The sequence below is a fragment of the Lynx rufus genome, unplaced genomic scaffold, assembly GCF_022079265.1.
Source record: "Lynx rufus isolate CCGP_SWC_20201006 ecotype Redwood Valley unplaced genomic scaffold, mLynRuf1.p SCAF_13, whole genome shotgun sequence".
Lineage (NCBI taxonomy): Eukaryota > Metazoa > Chordata > Mammalia > Carnivora > Felidae > Lynx > Lynx rufus.
In genome coordinates this window covers 43,516,473-43,533,811 of record NW_025814827.1, presented here as the reverse complement: position 1 = coordinate 43,533,811, position 17,339 = coordinate 43,516,473, and the positions used below count along the sequence as shown (strand labels likewise).

Below are 17,339 nucleotides of genomic sequence, written 5' to 3'. Positions count from 1 at the left end.
TCTGGTTAAAAGCCATTTAAGTAAGAATCATTTTATTTTTCAATTTTGTAACAAACATTCCCTTTTGTAGTAATGAGCAATAAGCAGGTTGTCAGAGTCCCCCCTTTATAAACAAAATGAAAAATACTTTCTTACAAATTGTCAGAGGTAGATGAGGGTGGTGTTTTTGTTAGTTTCAAAGAATCAGTTTATATATGGTCTGGGTATATGGGGACATGTCCATTGTTTTGTTTGAATATGTATGCCAGATAGAGAAGTAAGGATTCATTGACTGCTAAATGAGGAAATAGAACTTAATTAGCATTTCCATGCTCTCTTCATTTTGTCCCTGTCACATACTTGCCATTTGGCTTTGCTTTGTAGGGGATTACAACAAATTTTTTTTTTTTTTTTTAAGATCCCTAAGTCTCCCTTGAGTAAACCAACTAATACAAAACAGGATACAGTGAGCATACGTAAACGAATTAACAATATGCACTCCAGACACCTGTGTTGTTAGCTCAATCGGTTGATCGTTCGACTTGATCTCCACTCAGGTCATGACCTCATGGTTCATGGGATTGAGCCCTGTGTGATGCTCTTTGCTGACCGCTTAAACTTAAAAAAAAAAAAAAAAATCCTCTCCTTGAAGGACATTTTAAGAATTTGTGTTAGGAGGTAAAAGGTATTGAAGACTTGCAGACTGGGGATGGTGGTAACACCTTTCTAAAAGACAAGGAGGTTGGAATAATGGTTGGAGAGTGTGTGAGTGTGTGCGTGCACGTGCATGGGCACATACCTTTAGAAAAGCAATATTATTTGTTGGAGCATGCTGAGAAATAAAATAGGAATATATGTGGATAGGCATAGGTTATGGAAGGTTATGAATGATTTAGACCTGCTGATACAGGAATTAGTTCTTGGGGAATGATATAATACACAAAAGATACCAGTATCATACTAGCATTCTGATAACAGTTTTCATTAAAATTTAAAAAATATTAGTTTTTTGGTTTCCTGCTTTTAAAATTATGCATCATATGGAAGTGTATGGTGTATGCTGATACATTGGACTTGATCTAGTATAAATTTTTCTTTGGTGTTTTTCATCTTAGGATTTCAGTATTCCAATGATTAGTATAATGTTAATATATAAGAAAATTAATTAAATTTCTGCTTTGGGAGTAAAAGTAATAGCTTTCTTGATTTGGGAATAGCTTTTTTTTTTACACATGAAAAACTTTTGAACTGAGTTGATGAGTCATGCTAAGGCAGTTGGGTAAAGGATTATCAAGTCAGCCAGTAAATACCTGTGTAAAGATCTGAGCGTGTATGTTTTTTCTGTTTGAGAAATATATGGGCTGCGGTAAGCTAGTCATTAATAGGCCAAAAAGAATTAAGAATGGAAACATAGTTTGGGCCTACATTGTTAAAAGTGTTTGAATGCCATATTAAAATTGTGTGAGTATTCTTTGTGCATCATCAGTATGGCTATTTCATTTGTCCTTAGTGATTTCTTCATATTTTTATGTCTGTTTATGTTTGAACACATGTTTTGAAAACCATGATGATTTTCATATTTCGGAAATACTAAAATACAAAAGATGGCAGTTGAGAGATCTGGGCATCTCTTTGCTCCTAAAAATGGGTGACTTCAAGGGACAGAGAGAGACCTAATGAGTTTATCTGAAGCAGCTGCCCTTTACTCTCTTAAAAAAATACTCATGCCCAACTATACCTGTAGGGATTCTTATACATATGGTCTAGATAGATGCTTGAGTGTTGGTGTATTTTTCGTAATGCTTCTCAAGAGATTTTGATGTCAAAAGGTTGAGAATCCTTGATTAAAGGATGAGGAAGTAGTTTTGTTTCTTTGATTCTTACCCTATTTCTTTGTCTATGAATCTCTTTAGAAAAATTCTAATACATTTATATATTTATGTATAATTTCTGGGATATCCTGGACTCTGGCACAAAAAACTCCTGTTTTAAATTTAGTACATAGAGAATTAACGTGTACAATCCTAACTTCATGACAGTAGTCCTCTAAAGTTTTACTTTTAGTTGTCTTGGTGAGGCAGCAAAACATTGACCATTTCTATCATGCCACTATAAGTATGTTTGGAAAAGATTTTTTTGAGTGAGGAATTTTGGATGAGTTAAGGTATCAACAGCAAGGAATAGTAAGGAAATTTAGATGTTTGCAGAAATACCTTCAAATTTCTTGCCACTGCTCTTTGATCCTAAAAATTAGTGGCGGTGCCACTGTTGACCTCATTCTTCAGTTTTTCAAGAGGCAAGAGAATACCTTTAATTACTCTGGTGTATTTGCTTGGTATTAATAGAGTTTCAGTGAAAAGTAGTATTTTCTTCCATTCTAATCTCAGCCAATGGAAAAAGCCTTATGATGACTGATGGAGCAGCCAGGTAGTAGCTGGTAAAGAGCAGATTCAAGTATAGTACTGAGGTCTATAATGAGAAAATACATTTAGTCAGGCATAGAGAAACTAGTCAGGAAAATTGCATTAGAAAATCTCACTGAGGGGTGCCTGGGTGGCTCAGTTGATTAAGCGTCCGACTTCTTCTGCTCAGGTTATGATCTTGCAGACCATGAGTTTGGGCCCCGTGCCAAGCTGCGTTTTGACAGCTCAGAACCTAGAGCCTGCTTCAGATTCTCCCTCTCTCTCAAAACTTAAAAATAGGATTAAAAAAAAATTTTTTTTAAATCACACTGAGAAGTCATTCTGAAGATACTTATTTGGAAAGTTAAGATTTGTATTAATTGTCATAACAACATAGTGGTCCTAAATCAACTATGTTGGATTCTTTATTGAAATAGGTTATTGATAATGGCTCTGAGATGAGCTGAAAGCTCTGAATCTTCCTATGTAAATGGGTTAAATCAGTGTTTATTTAAACCTTTTAGTCATACCTTTAAGAACATAAGATTCACACAAATATTTCAAGACCTGAAATCGGCATTTCTTAATTAGCTTTCTGGGATCTTGAGTTCTACTTATTTTTATGGTAGAGAGGTAGCTGATCTGGAGCCTATAAAAAAAGAACAATTGAAGAATCCAAAGACCTAATATTTAGCAAAGAAATTTTTGACTGAAGTCCTATGTAATCTCAAGTTTCTTATCCCTAATATGGAAATAATCTTACTAATAGAGTTGCTATGAAGACTAATGGAAACATGAAAGACTAGAAATTGCATTATAAATGTGATGACTCGCAAATATCATAACTGTTTACAACCAATCAATAGAATTCCCAGTCTTTAGAGCATGAGGATTCATTCCTGTTAATTATCAAGATCTTCACATTTCTTATATGCAAAGTTGCTGCAAGTTACACTTCCAGATTATCAGAACAAAGGGAATTGTGGATACCCCTCCAATCCTCTTCCCCAGAAAACTAACATCTCTAGCATACTCCAGTTCTCTTTAGGTGTGACAACCGTCTTCTCAACTTTAATGCATATTGAAATGCTTAGTATTTTCTAGTGTTTTCTGGACCTCTTTTTAATGGTTAAAAGATTGCTTTTATAAACATAATCACACCACCATACTTAATATTAATCTCATCAGTTTTTCATAGATCTCATTTTGTGGGTTATACTTTGTGTTGTTAAGCATGTTTCAGTGCCACCTGTATTTGTGAACTGGTGGATAGATCTGCAGGCTTGATCAGATTTCAGGTTCTATCTTCTTTTTCTTTCTCACCCCCCCCCCCCACATGAGGGAGTGTGTTGGGAGTAGTGGGGAAGGAGCCCAGAATACTTCATAGAGGTATTGTGCACTTTAATCATTAACCTGATTTGGCAGAAATTTTAAGAATACAGGAGGCATTGGGTGTTTTATAAGAAGAAACACTTTAGATATCAGGAAATAGATAATTAACACTTTTGTTAAAATTAGAGTCACTTGGTTTTTATTGTTTTGTTTTGAGAGCCCTCTCCTACCTGTGTTGTATTTTGTTTGGGGATGTGTGATCAAGACCCAAGGATTGTAAAATACTCTTTATCTTTAAAACTGGAGGGCAATCAAACTTTAAAACTTAAACCAAGTTACTTATATTTTAGTATTTTGTCTCCTGAGGGAGACAACAGGATCAAATTCTATAGCCTTAATGCTGCCACCTGCACTGCAGTAATATTACTGATTTTAATTCAGGGTGTGGGTGGAAAAATGCAAAACTGTTACCTGTGATCATTTTTTTTTTTAACATTTATTTTTGAGAGACAAAGCACCAATGGGGGAGGGGCAGAGAGAGAGGGAGACACAGGCTTCAGGCACCGAGCTGTCAGCACAGAGCCCGACATGGGGCTTGAACTCACGGACTGCGAGATCATGCCCTGAGCTGAAGTCGGACGCTGAACCGACTGAGCCACCCAGGCACCCCTACCTGTGATCATTAAAGCTTACTGTAGTGTGAATGAATTCTTAGTACATTTTTTGCTGTTGGCATAACAGGAATGCTGCTGTTTTTCCAACGTTAACTACGTGTATTTTGTTAATATTTTAGCATTTTTACAGTTAACAGATTTTGCATCTTTTTTTTTTTTTTTTTTTTTTTTGAGAGAGAGTGAGAGCACAAGTCGGGGAAATCAAGAGTTGGATGGTTTACTGAAGTGAGCCACTCAGGCACCCCCAGATTTTTCATCATTAAGATGAAATTATTATTATTAGTTTTTTTCCCAAAAGTTACCTCTTTCATTAGGTAGGTCTGAATATTTGGTCTGTCTTTTGTTCTTAAGACCATTCCTAATTTTATAGGCTTTGGAAGTTTGGGGATGAATTTTTTTTTTTTTTTTTTAATTTTTTTTTCCAACATTTATTTATTTTTAAGACAGAGAGAGACAGAGCATGAACGGGGGAGGGGCAGAGAGAGAGGGAGACACAGAATCGGAAACAGGCTCCAGGCTCTGAGCCATCAGCCCAGAGCCTGACGCGGGGCTCGAACTCCCGGACCGCGAGATCGTGACCTGGCTGAAGTCGGACGCTTAACCGACTGCGCCACCCAGGCGCCCCAGGGGGGATGAATTTTTAACATAAAACTACTGATATATGTGGAACTACCATATTAGATAAATGTATTAATGTTTGACAGACACTGTCAACTATTTCATGTATGCTGTAAACTCTATTATACATAGTTTAGAATTACCTAGAAATTCATTAACCAACACATTTTTCTGATAGGATAGAAGGCCAAAAGTAGCTTTTTGTTTTAGGATGACTATTCGTGGGCTTCTATGTATAAAACAAAGGGAATTACATAAGTCTTGCCTGTGTGCAGAACATACTATTTGTTGATTTTGAAAGCCTGAAAACCTGGGGGTGCCTGGGTGACTCAGTTGGGTAAGCTTCTGACTTCAGGTCATGATCACACAGTCTATGAGTTCAAGCCCCACTCGGAGCCTGGACCCTGTTTTGGATTCTGTGTCTCTCTCCCTCCCTCTCTGTCCCTCCCCCCGTTGTATTTTGTCTCTCAAAAAAAAATCAACATTTAAAAAAAAAGTTTTTTTAATCCTGAGAACCTGTAAGATTCTAGCAGAGATCCAGTTTTTGTTGTGTCCTGTTGAGAATCATGTTGCTTCTAGGAAAATTGTTGCTAAAGGACTCCTTATGTGAGCAGTTGCTTTGAAATACTTAGAAGTGATTTTTCAAATTCTTTAAGTTTTATTTATTTACATAATTTCTACACCCAACATGGGGCTCGAACTCACAACTCTAGGATCAAGAGTTGCATGCTCTTCCGACTGAGCCAGCCAGATGCCCTGTTTTTTAGTTTCTTAAAATGTATTTTTAATTTTAAGGTTTACATTTGTGTCACAAAGATTTAGTGTTTTCTTAAGTATAAAACCGTATCCATTTTTTGAAAAATTCTGGAATTCTTTAGATTTTTGTCAGTTGTAGTCCCACTTTTCTTTCCCTTACAAGATCCCTGATGAAATTATTCTCAAATTACATAGTGGTAATGATTGCAGAAGTTTGTGTGTGGAGGGTGTTTTTTCTATGGTATGTGAATCATATGTTAATATAAATTGGAAAAAAAAATACTCCATTATGGACAGCCAAGTAATTCTTTCTCAGTCATTTCTTCTATAGAAACTTGGGAGCACAGAAAGCAATAAGGGTTTATTAGGTTTGACAGTAGGCTACAGTTAAAAGTGAAGACACAATAAACCTAGTAGCAAAAGATGTGGTAATAAGTAACTTATCACACATTACGTATGGGCCATGAATAATAATGTAAATAGTGTATAAGTGACTGGACTGTAAAAGTTCTTACATGAGAGCTTTTTCAGAGTGCTAATACTGCTTCATATCTAAATATATTAAGTAAATATGCCATCGCACCATGAATAGAAAGGAATGGAGTACATCAACTCACATCAAATACAACACATGGATGACAAGCAGTATGTTATCCAATGAAGAAGCTATTGTAGGAAGGACAATATTATACAATGAAGACAGTGATGTGGAATTAATATTGGCTGTTATGTGTCCTGCATTTGTACAGGATTGTGTCATAGAAAGACGAGTTGTGTTTCCCGTTGTGGAGCTCTGAGCTCTCTTCACATTTAAAGATCCCCAGGTAGTTTCACAAAGTGCTATTTTTGAACTTATCTTTGATACTAAGTATCAAAGGTTTTGAGGCAGATAGATTAAAGGTACAGTGGTAAATATCCCTGGTTGTATTTGGAGAAACAGCCTGGTATAATTGGAAAGAGTGGTTGTTGTAAAAACCTTTTATGGTCTATTAGGGAGTTGTGTCCTGCAGGTAGAGAGGTCTTAGAAACTGCTTCATGGATAGAAAAGAGAAAGTGGAGGGAAAAAAAAGATGTATTAAGTAGTTAACATTGTAAATGTTGGAATGGAGAAGGAGGTACAGGAATTTCTGGGGTAGACTGGTCTTGGTATAATTTATTGAGTTTAAAGTTAAATGTTTTGTAGGGAGAAAAAATGATGTATAGCAGAGATCTTTTATGACTACAGTTACACCATTAAAGGTTACATGAAAGGGATGTTGGAGGGTTTGAGTTGTTTGAATTTTGGGGAACAGTTTTACTGTTAATATTTATGTTAGAGCTCTTTTTTAGGAACGTATCCTGGTAGACTGTAGAACAGCAGTTGAGGTGAAGTACAGTTGTTAGGGGAGTTTCCTTTGAAATGCAAGACAGGTGAAAGCGGCTAACAATCATATTAAACTAATATTTACCCCTTATTTGTTCTAAGCACCCAGTTTTAGGTTTTGGTTAGTAAGTTAAAGAAATACTGACTTACAGGAGCACCCAAATGGCTCAGTAGGTTAAGCGGCAACTTGGCTCAAGTCATTATCTCCTGGTCTATGGGTACAAGCCCAGATTGGGCCCTGTGCTGACAGCTCAGCCTGGAGCCTGCTTCAGATTCTGTGCCTTTGTCCCTCTCTGCACCTCCTCTGCTGCTGCTCTGGGGTCTATGTCTCTCTCAAAAATAAATCAATATTTAAAAAAAAGAAATACCACAGATTAAAGGATACTTCCACCCCCCCCCCCATGTTCTTGGGATTAGTGGGGCTGTCATCCTGCCTCCCTCCCTTTTTCCATTTTTCTGATATTCCCGAGTAACACTAGACCTGAAGGAAGAACACCTGAAATATTTTAGGTTTTGAAGAACTGATTTAGACCATCTGCTTGGAAAGGCATGTGATTCAGAGATAAGAGGGTTCTTAGCTACTTGGAAAAGCTAAGGGACACCTCTGCAGATGTGATTTTAAGCATAAGGTGAAATTTTGCATTTGCTAAGAGCCCTTCTGTTGGTTTTATCTTTTGCATGGAAACCTCATTGCCAGGAAGATTTTAGTTGAGGACATCAATTAGTACAAGTATACTCTCAACATAAACCTGCTGTTACTGACTTAAAATTTTGACAGTATATTCTTTATTTCACTTCGCTTTCATTTCGGGTTGTTTATGTTTGTTGTGTCTTGGACTCTTAATAACTAGGTGGGAGGTATTTCTTTTGCAGGGGAAGCATTTGACTTGGTCAGAGAATCTGCTATATGGCTCTGAATTAAGTGGTGTTCTGGTTATGACCTCTAATGCAAAATTAGCCACTGCTGTTTTAGGATTCTACTTCATGATATTCTTAATCCAGGTAGACTTTGTCAAGCTCCTTGACAGCGTTTTTTTTTTTCTTTTTTAAAAATGTAGCTTTATTGAGACAGATGTATAATATATAACATTATAAAATTCATTTTAACGTGTACAATTCAATTTAGTATATTTAGAGTTGTGCAGTCACGATCATGATTTAATTTTAGAACATTGCATCACCCCAAAAATAAACACCTTACTTATTATCAGTCATATCTATTCTTCTATCCCTAGGCCTGTCAACTACTAATCCATTTTCTATCTATAGATTTGCCTATTCTGCACATTTTATATCAATAGATTCATATAATATTTGTCTTTTATGGCTGGTTTCTTATACTTTCTAGTTCATAATTCATCTATATTTTACCATTTGTTAGTACATCATTCCTTTTTATATTCCATTTTTATGGGTGATAACCACATTTGGTTTACCCATTCATCAGTTGCTGAATAATTTGATATGTTTCTACATTTTGAATAATGCTTTTGTGGACATTTGTATGTACATTTTTGCATAGACGTGTGTTTTCATCTGTCTTGGGTACATACTAAGAGTAGAATTGCAGGCTGTAATGGTATTTCATTTTTAACCTTTTGAGGAACCTGCCATACTATCTTTTCAAAGCAGCTGTACCATTTTGCATTCCTGTCAGCCATGTATAAAGGTTGCACTTTTCTTCACATCCTTGCCAACACTTACTTTATTACCTGTCCTTGTTATTTAACTATAGTAGTTCAAGTTTGAATAATGTTATCCCGTTGTGGTTTTGATTTGCATTTTCTTACAAACTAATGACGTTGAGGGGCACCTGGCTGGCTTGGTCAAAAGAAAGAGCACACGACTCTTGATCTTGGGTTGTGAGTCCATGCCTCACATTAGATGTAGTGTTTACTAAAAAAAAAAAAAATAAAAAATTATGGTGAGTAATCATGGGCTTATTGGATATCTATTTTTAGAAAAATGTATTCAGATCTTTTGCTTATTTTTATATTGAGTTTACTTACTGAGTTGTAAGGCTTCATATATTAAAGATACAAGTCTTGATACAACATCCAATACTGACATTTTTGATATTTATTATTACTGTTTTTAGTTTTTTATAGTTTCACGATTCTGCTTTGTGATCACAGGAGATGTGTTAACTACCATTTTATACAAAGAACCTTTAGGTTTATTTAGTTTGAGAGAGCAGGAGAGGGACAGGAAGAGAGGGAGGTGTAGAGTATCCCAAACAGTCCCTGTGCTGTCAGCGCAGAGCCCAACACAGGGCTCAATCTCAAAAACAGTGAGATCATGACCTGAGCTGAAATCAAGAGTCACTCTGGTACCCCACAAATGAATTTTGAGCAGTGTTTCAATATGAGAATTGTAATGACTGAGGACTGCTCTTCAGGCAGGACGTTAGAGAACCCAGACTGCAGTTTTGAAATAAAGCTACAAGGAATTTGAAGGAATATCCAGGAAATCAGTCTTTCAGGGAAAGAAAGAGAGGGTACCCATTGATACATAGGATAAGATGATAATCTCCTCTTAAAGACTGTAATCCCAGGAATAAGAGGAAAAGGTCCACCAAATATAGTTTGACTTATTCAGGCAGATCAACTTTTTTCCCAGGACTTTATTACTTTATAGTAATAAATGTGTTACTATTGTGAGATTGATGGGGCTTAAGAAGGGAAATAGGTTTAATATTGTAAAAAACATATATAATTGAAAGAGAAAGTTACTACTGGAATTTTTTTTGTGGGTGAATTCCTTAACAGCAGGTATGACCTGATAGTCTCATCACATCCCATTATAGGCACAGGATCTGATTTTTATTTTGGGGTAGATTATTTAGCTTTTCCAATAGTTTTCGTACAGCTGGGGGAGAAGCAGATTAGTGCTTTTGGCTTTCCAGCTATAAAGATAGGTTTGATTTGTTGCATGCTGATAGTGTGATTTGTGACAAATCTTTCCTAGAGGCTAGTTTAGGAGAGGCATTGTTGTGTTCACCAGGGATACTATAGTGGAAAATAAATGGTCTCAGAGAAGGTAGGTTGAACACATAAAAGCATGTTAAGGCATCTTTAGCTTTTATGAAATGAGATGAGAAGCCAGTGGGGAGAGTTGAACTGAGGAGTGAGAGGATCTTATTTGTATTGTAACAGGATTAGTCTGATTGTAGATAACAAGTGGCTGATAGAATTATCTAGATAAACAATCATTTGGGAAAGGACCCTGGGAGGTAGACTTGGAAGTGGTAAGTAGTAGGTGAATTTTGAAGTTAATAAAGACCAATTCACTTACACATCACTGTGAAGGCTAAGAGAGGAATCAGATGTCACCAAAGTTTGGCCTGCGCAACTAGCGACTTGGAATTTGCAGAAATAGTGATAGAAGAACATAGGGGAAACTAGGTTGAGGAGTGACTATCACAGATTGGCCATTGACATGTTTATTAGACATGTTTATTATTGAGAGATGTTATATAGACAGTTGTTTATGTGGAGAGATAGTAGTTGTCTGCTCGTAGGTCACAAAACCACAATACTGGGTGAGTAGAGACAGAAAATAGAGATCATTAGAGCACTGCAACTATTAAAAACTAGGGAGATGAGGGGCGCCTGGGTGGCGCAGTTGGTTAAGTGTCCGACTTCAGCCAGGTCACGATCTCGCGGTCCGTGAGTTCGAGCCCCGCGTCGGGCTCTGGGCTGATGGCTCAGAGCCTGGAGCCTGTTTCTGATTCTGTGTCTCCCTCTCTCTCTGCCCCTCCCCCCGTTCATGCTCTGTCTCTCTCTGTCTCAAAAATAAATAAACGTTAAAAAAAAAATAAAAAATAAAAAAAATAAAAACTAGGGAGATGAGGAGTGAGTTCAAGTGATTGAAAAATGCCATAAAAAAAAGCTGGGGCATCTGGGTGGCTCAGTTGGTTAAGTGTCCGAGTGCAGCTCAGGTCATGATCTTGGGGTTTGTGGGTTTGAGCCCCACGTTGGGCTCTGTGCTGACAGCTCGGCGCCTGGAGCCTGCTTCGGATTCTGTGTCTCTGTCTCTCTCTGCCTCTCCCCGACTTGTGCTCTGTCTCTATCAAAAATAAAGAAAATGTAAAAAAAGAAAAAAATTTTAAAAAGCTGGACAAAATCCAGAAGCATGAAGTGTCCCAGCTGTGTGAATATGTATTAAAAGAGTAGAAGGATGAACTACAAATGTTAAGTAATATGAAGATCGAGAAATGCGGGGATCATTGGTGACTTGACAAGGGTAGGTTTGGGTAATGGTAGGGGCAGAAATTTTACAAAGAAGTTCGAGAATGGAAAGAAATTGAAGACCTCAATAGGATACCTTTTTATGTATAGCAGAATTTACTCTTTCAGTGTATTATTTTAACAAACATAGTATATTCAAGTTACAGTATCTACCAGGATATCAAGATACAGATAGATCATGCTTCTCACAAATTCACCATGAAACTCTTTTTCTAGTCAGTTTCTCCACCCTATTCCTAGCAACCACAAGTCTGTTCTCAGACAACTCCTTAAAGGAAATTTCATTGTAAGCAAAAGAAGTGTACCCTTTGACCTGGATGTAAATTGAGAATATAGGAATGAGTGGTCTTACATGTTCTTAACATACAGTTTATAAACAATATTTGTCATAAATACTGTTTTGTAATTTCAGCTTTATTAAAAAAAAATTTGACAACACCTACAGTTTATTATCTTTGGGAAAGACCCAAAGTGATATGTGGGGAAGTGTATGTGTTAACATTATGACAAATGAATAATGTTGTAATTTTCGCGGAAATTGTGTCAATTAAAGATGGTCACCTGGATATAAAGCTTCATAAGCAGAAGCAAAGACAGATTAAAAATTTTTTTTTTAATTTTTTTTTTAATGTTTGTTTATTTTTGAGACAGAGGCAGACAGAGCATGAACAGGGGAGGGTCAGAGAGAGAAGGAGGCACAGAATCTGAATCAGGCTCCAGGCTCTGAGCTGTCAGCACAGAGCCCGACCTGGGGCTCGAACTCACAGAGTGTGAGATCATGACCTGAGCCGAAGTTGGCCACCTAACTGACTGAGCCACCCAGGCGCCCCTAAAATTTTTTTTCTTAACATAGTCTTGGATCCGGTACTGTTTCTGAAAGGATTGATCAAAGCAACCTTACATATTGCTCAGATTATTTTTCATTTAGAAAGTTTTGAGATGAATTTTCAAATTGTCTTTCCTGGAAACCTCTGGTTTTGTGTTAACAGCTTTCCAAATGAATTTGTCAAGACAAATCACTGCAATTTTAAGATGCAACTTTTTACTTTTTTTAATATACAAAACTGGATGCATCCTGAAATGAGTATGTGCAATTAATTTTTTCCTTCTCTTTGAGAGTTGCAAATAAATCAGTCAAGCAATTTTTAATCAAATGTATCTTTGAATTTACAAAAATACTCGTGTTAAACCAACAATTCTTTGTGAAAGAAGATTGTAGAGCCAGTTGTTCATTGACACCTTTGGTTTTACGTATACAGGGGCTGTCTATGTATATGTCTATATTGTAAGCAGGAATGCATGTGGTGTTCTCAGCCTTGATCATTGTTCTTTGGGTAGTGTTCTTTAAAAAAAAGGTAGTGGGGCGCCTGGGTGGCGCAGTCGGTTAAGCGTCCGACTTCAGCCAGGTCACGATCTCGCGGTCCGGGAGTTCGAGCCCCGCGTCAGGCTCTGGGCTGATGGCTCAGAGCCTGGAGCCTGTTTCCGATTCTGTGTCTCCCTCTCTCTCTGCCCCTCCCCCGTTCATGCTCTGTCTCTCTCTGTCCCAAAAATAAATAAACGTTGAAAAAAAAAAATTAAAAAAAAGGTAGTTAGGTAATCTTTGTTTTCCTTTAATTACAAAATAGTTTTTTTTTTTTAAGTTTTTAACGTTTATTTATTTTGAGAGAGAGCGCATACCTGCGTGAGCAGGGGAAGGATAGAGAGGAGAGAGAATCCCAAGCAGGCTGATACTGTCAGTGGGGAACCTGTTTGGGGATTGGTCCCTTGGGGCTTGATTCCAGGACTATGAGATCATGACCTGAGTCCAAATCAAGAGTTGGACGCTTAATCCACTGAGCCACCCAGCCATTATATATGAAATGATCCTGTGCAGCATACTGGTTTGTCCTTCCGTCCCTTTACCATTAATATGAGTAGGGCTTGCTGTTTTTCCACTGTCCTACAAATCTGTATCCTTAATGGGCCATTGGATAAAGGCAACATGAAGAAAGTTAAGGAATACAAAGTACAACCATGCAAATTTATATTGGTAATTGGCACTCTAAACATAAATTGTATTAGGGAAACATTTAACAGTTGCATTCACTTCAGTCCTTCTCTGAAGAAGACTCACTAAGGCAGCATATTTGTGGAAAAACTACTTGCTACTAAGGTTTAGAAATTGTCTCTTACTGGGCCTCCTGGGTGGCTCAGTTGGGTAAGCATCTGACTCTTGATTTTGGCTCAGGTAATGTTCTCACAGTTCGTTAGTTCAAGCCCCACATTAGGCTCTACACTGACAGTGCAGAAGAGCCTGCTTGAGATTTCATTCTCTCTCTCTCAAAATAAATACACATAAAAATGATTTTAAAATTATCTTACTTTAGAAATAAAACAAGTTATAAAAATTTAGCTAGTTGATTTAGTTTTAGGCACAAAAGCAAGCATTCTTACAACATGAAAGGTTTTTTGGGATCTGTTTTTGGTATGACATAGTTTCATATTTACATTTTAATGTAAATCTGAATTAAACGCATTACAGGTACATTTTTAAGCCCCCCCCCCAATTTCTTACATAAAGCAAAGTCAGTGGCATACTCATGTATTTATTTAAGTTTGTTTATTCTTGAGAGAGAGGGAGAGAGAAAGAGAATCCCATGCAGGCTCCGCACTGTTAGCATGGAGCTCGAACCCACCAACTGTTGAGATCATGACATAAGCTGAAGTCCAGTGCTTAACCAGCTGAGCCACCCAGGCGCCCTATCAGTAGCCTACTCATAAGTCTTTGAGATTTAAATAAATATATACTATTGAAATTACATTAGGATGAACTTAAAGTTTTTTTTCCTAAATTCTTAAATTCTAGTTGGTTAAACACAGTGTAATACTGGTTTCAGGAGTAGAATTTAGTAATTCATTACTTACGTATAACATCCAGTGCTCGTAACAAGTACCCTTGATACTCCTCACCCATTTAGCCTACCCCCCAAACTGCCTCCATTAGCCCTCAGTTTGTTCTCTATTGTTATAAAGTTTGCCTCCCTCTTTTTTTCCCCCTTTGCACATGTTCATCTTTTTTCCCTAAATTCCACATGAGTGAAATCATATATTTCTCTTTCTCTGACGGTCTCTGTCCATGTCATTGCAAATGGCAAGATTTCATTTTTTTGTTTGTTTATTTTGAGAGAGAACACACGTGGATGAGGGGTAGAGAGAGGAAGAGAAAGAATCCCAGCTAGGCTTCCCGCTGTCAGTGTGGAGCCCAGCATGGGGCTCAGTCTCATGGTTCGTGAGATCATGACCTGGGCCAAAATCAGAAGTCAGACACTTAACTGAGTGCTCACACCAAGACACCCCAGGATTTTTTGATGGCTGAGTAATATTCCAGTGTGTATGTGTACCACATTTTTATTGATTCATCAGTCAGTGGACACTTGGGCTCTTTCCATAGTTTGGCTATTGTTGATAATGCTACTATAAACATCAGGGTGCATGTACCCCTTTGAATTTGTATTTTTGCATTCTTTGGAAAAATACGTATTCGTGCAATTGCTGAATTTTAAGGTAGTTCTATTTTTAACTTTTTGAGGAACGTCCTTACTGGTTTCTAGAGTGGCTGCACCAGTTTGCATTTCCACCAGCAGTGTAAAAGGGTTCCCCATTTTCCACATCTTCACCAACATCTTTCGTTTCCTGTGTAGTTAATTTTAGCCATTCTGACAGGTGTGAGTTTGTACCTCATTGTGGTTTTTTGATTTGTATTTCCCTGATGATGAGTGATGTTGAATATATTTTCACGTGTGTGTTAGCCATTAGGATGTTGAGTAAAAATTTTGGTTTTTAGTTATTTGTGTACATGTTAAAATGAATTTTATGCTACAGTGTTTAATTGTGCATTTAAGGTAACTTGATTATGTTAATTCTAGCACATTAAAAATGAATAACATGATTTTATTTAATTTATTTTTTTTAATAACATTTTAAAAGTCTGAGGGGTTGCACTGTCTGTAGTCTAGTGAAAAAGTTTTCGTAGTCTTAAAGATAATGGAAAATAGTTATCTAAATCATTCAAATATGTTTTCATAGAAGCTCTTTTTTTTTTTTTTTAATTTTTTTTTTTAACGTTTATTTTTGAGACAGAGACAGAGCATGAACGGGGGAGGGGCAGAGAGAGAGGGAGACACAGAATCGGAAGCAGGCTCCAGTCTCTGAGCCATCAGCCCAGAGCCCGACGCGGGGCTCAAACTCACGGACCGTGAGATCATGACCTGAGCTGAAGTCGGATGCTCAACCGACTGAGCCACCCAGGCGCCCCCATAGAAGCTTTTATAAAAAGTGGGAAACAGAGGTGCCTGGATGGCTTAGTTGGTTAAGTGTCTAACTACACTCAGGTCATGATCTTATGGTTCATGAGTTTGAGCCCTGGGTAGGTCTCTGCTGACATCTTGGAACCTGCTTCAGATTCTGTGTTTCCCTCTCTATCTGACCCTCCCCTGCTTGCTTGGGTGCTCTCAAAGTAAAACATTTAAAAATTTTTAAGAAAAAAAGTGAGAAAGAAATATTCTTTTCAAATTCTCAAAGATACCAATTGCTGAAGGCTTTGGTTCTTGAATAGTTTTTAAGATTCTGGTATTCATTAGTATCAGTCATCTTGTGTAGTGCAACGCTTAGCTTCAGTCTACACCATCCAAAGATAAAGTAAAATTTGTAAAGTCCTTTTCTACAAAACCATGCAGAATGTAATGTAAGGCGTGTATTCTGAAGGTTTACCCTGGATAAATCATTGGGAAACCTGTAGTTAAAGTTGTAGATTGTCATAGGAGAGTACACTGACAAGAATCAAACTCAGGACAGTTAATAGGTCTTCACTTAGGGCTTTAGTTTAAAAAAACTAAGTGAATTGTTAGTGTGCTAGTTTCTGTGTAGAGTCATTGTGGGTACAGAGTTTGAGGTATCTGTCATCAACTAGTAATTACTGGAACTAGGATGGAAAAAATCTCTTTTGGCTCTTAAACTCTATACATAATATTTGCTATTGTGTCACATTGATTTCCATGGTTTCATCTAGATCTGTCCAATAGATTACTTCTATTTATTCATCAGGATTTTGTTCCTGTCACTTTCTTAAGATCATGCCTTTTGTATAACATGGATTGTACATAATTTCCCCTGTATTTCTCTAAATTAAAGCACGTTTTGAGGTGTCTAGCTCATTCAGTGGAGCGTTATGACTCTTGGGCTCATGATTTTGAGCTCCATGTGTGGTGTAGATTACCTAAAAAAATTTTTTTTTAGTGAATTAGAGCACATTTCTTAGAAATGAGCAGTCATTTTAGATTTGGTCCTGATTTGCTTAAGTAGAATGGAAGATTCCTCTCGTTTCTGCCTCAGTGATTTTTAACCTTATTGGGAATAGGTACATTTGTAGAATTTTAGCAGTTTCAGAGATGCTTACACATTCCAAAGCCCAAACAACATGGTAGCCTATAAAATCAATCCTAGGAAAATCAAAGGTAAGCAGGAAGAAACACCATCTTGAAATCCCATTATAGATCATAATGAAGCAGAAGAAAATACCTAACACTTGAATGACTTTTTTAACATATTTGTGGGCCTAAGATATCTGGCAGTTATTTCCAGAATTGATAATTTGATAATTAATATTAACCTAAACCATCATTTTTAATCTATCTAAATTTTTAAGGCCTGAAGGCAGGTGTGGTACATTAAATAAATTCAGGAGAATATAGATATTTACTAATATATTCTAGTTGTTTCTGCTTTGGTAGTGATTGAAATTTAATACTGTTAATCAGGGTTTTTGAGACCCAAAGATCACTTTTACGTCTAAGCATTTAATAAGCTTGACTCTCTAAACTTTATTTAAGATTTTTATTTTTAAGTAATCTCTACATCCAACATGGGCTTAAACTTAACCACAAAATCAAGAGTCACACGCTAGGCTAAGCCAGCCAGGCGCCTCTAT

General features: G+C 37.0%; 1 protein-coding gene across 10 annotated transcripts in view; it reads left to right on the top strand.

Moving 5' to 3' along the window:
* The window catches only part of HNRNPC (heterogeneous nuclear ribonucleoprotein C), a 55,530-nt gene that overhangs the window by 33,465 nt on the left and 4,726 nt on the right, over window positions 1–17,339 (top strand). The gene's annotated exons all lie outside the window — the stretch shown is intronic.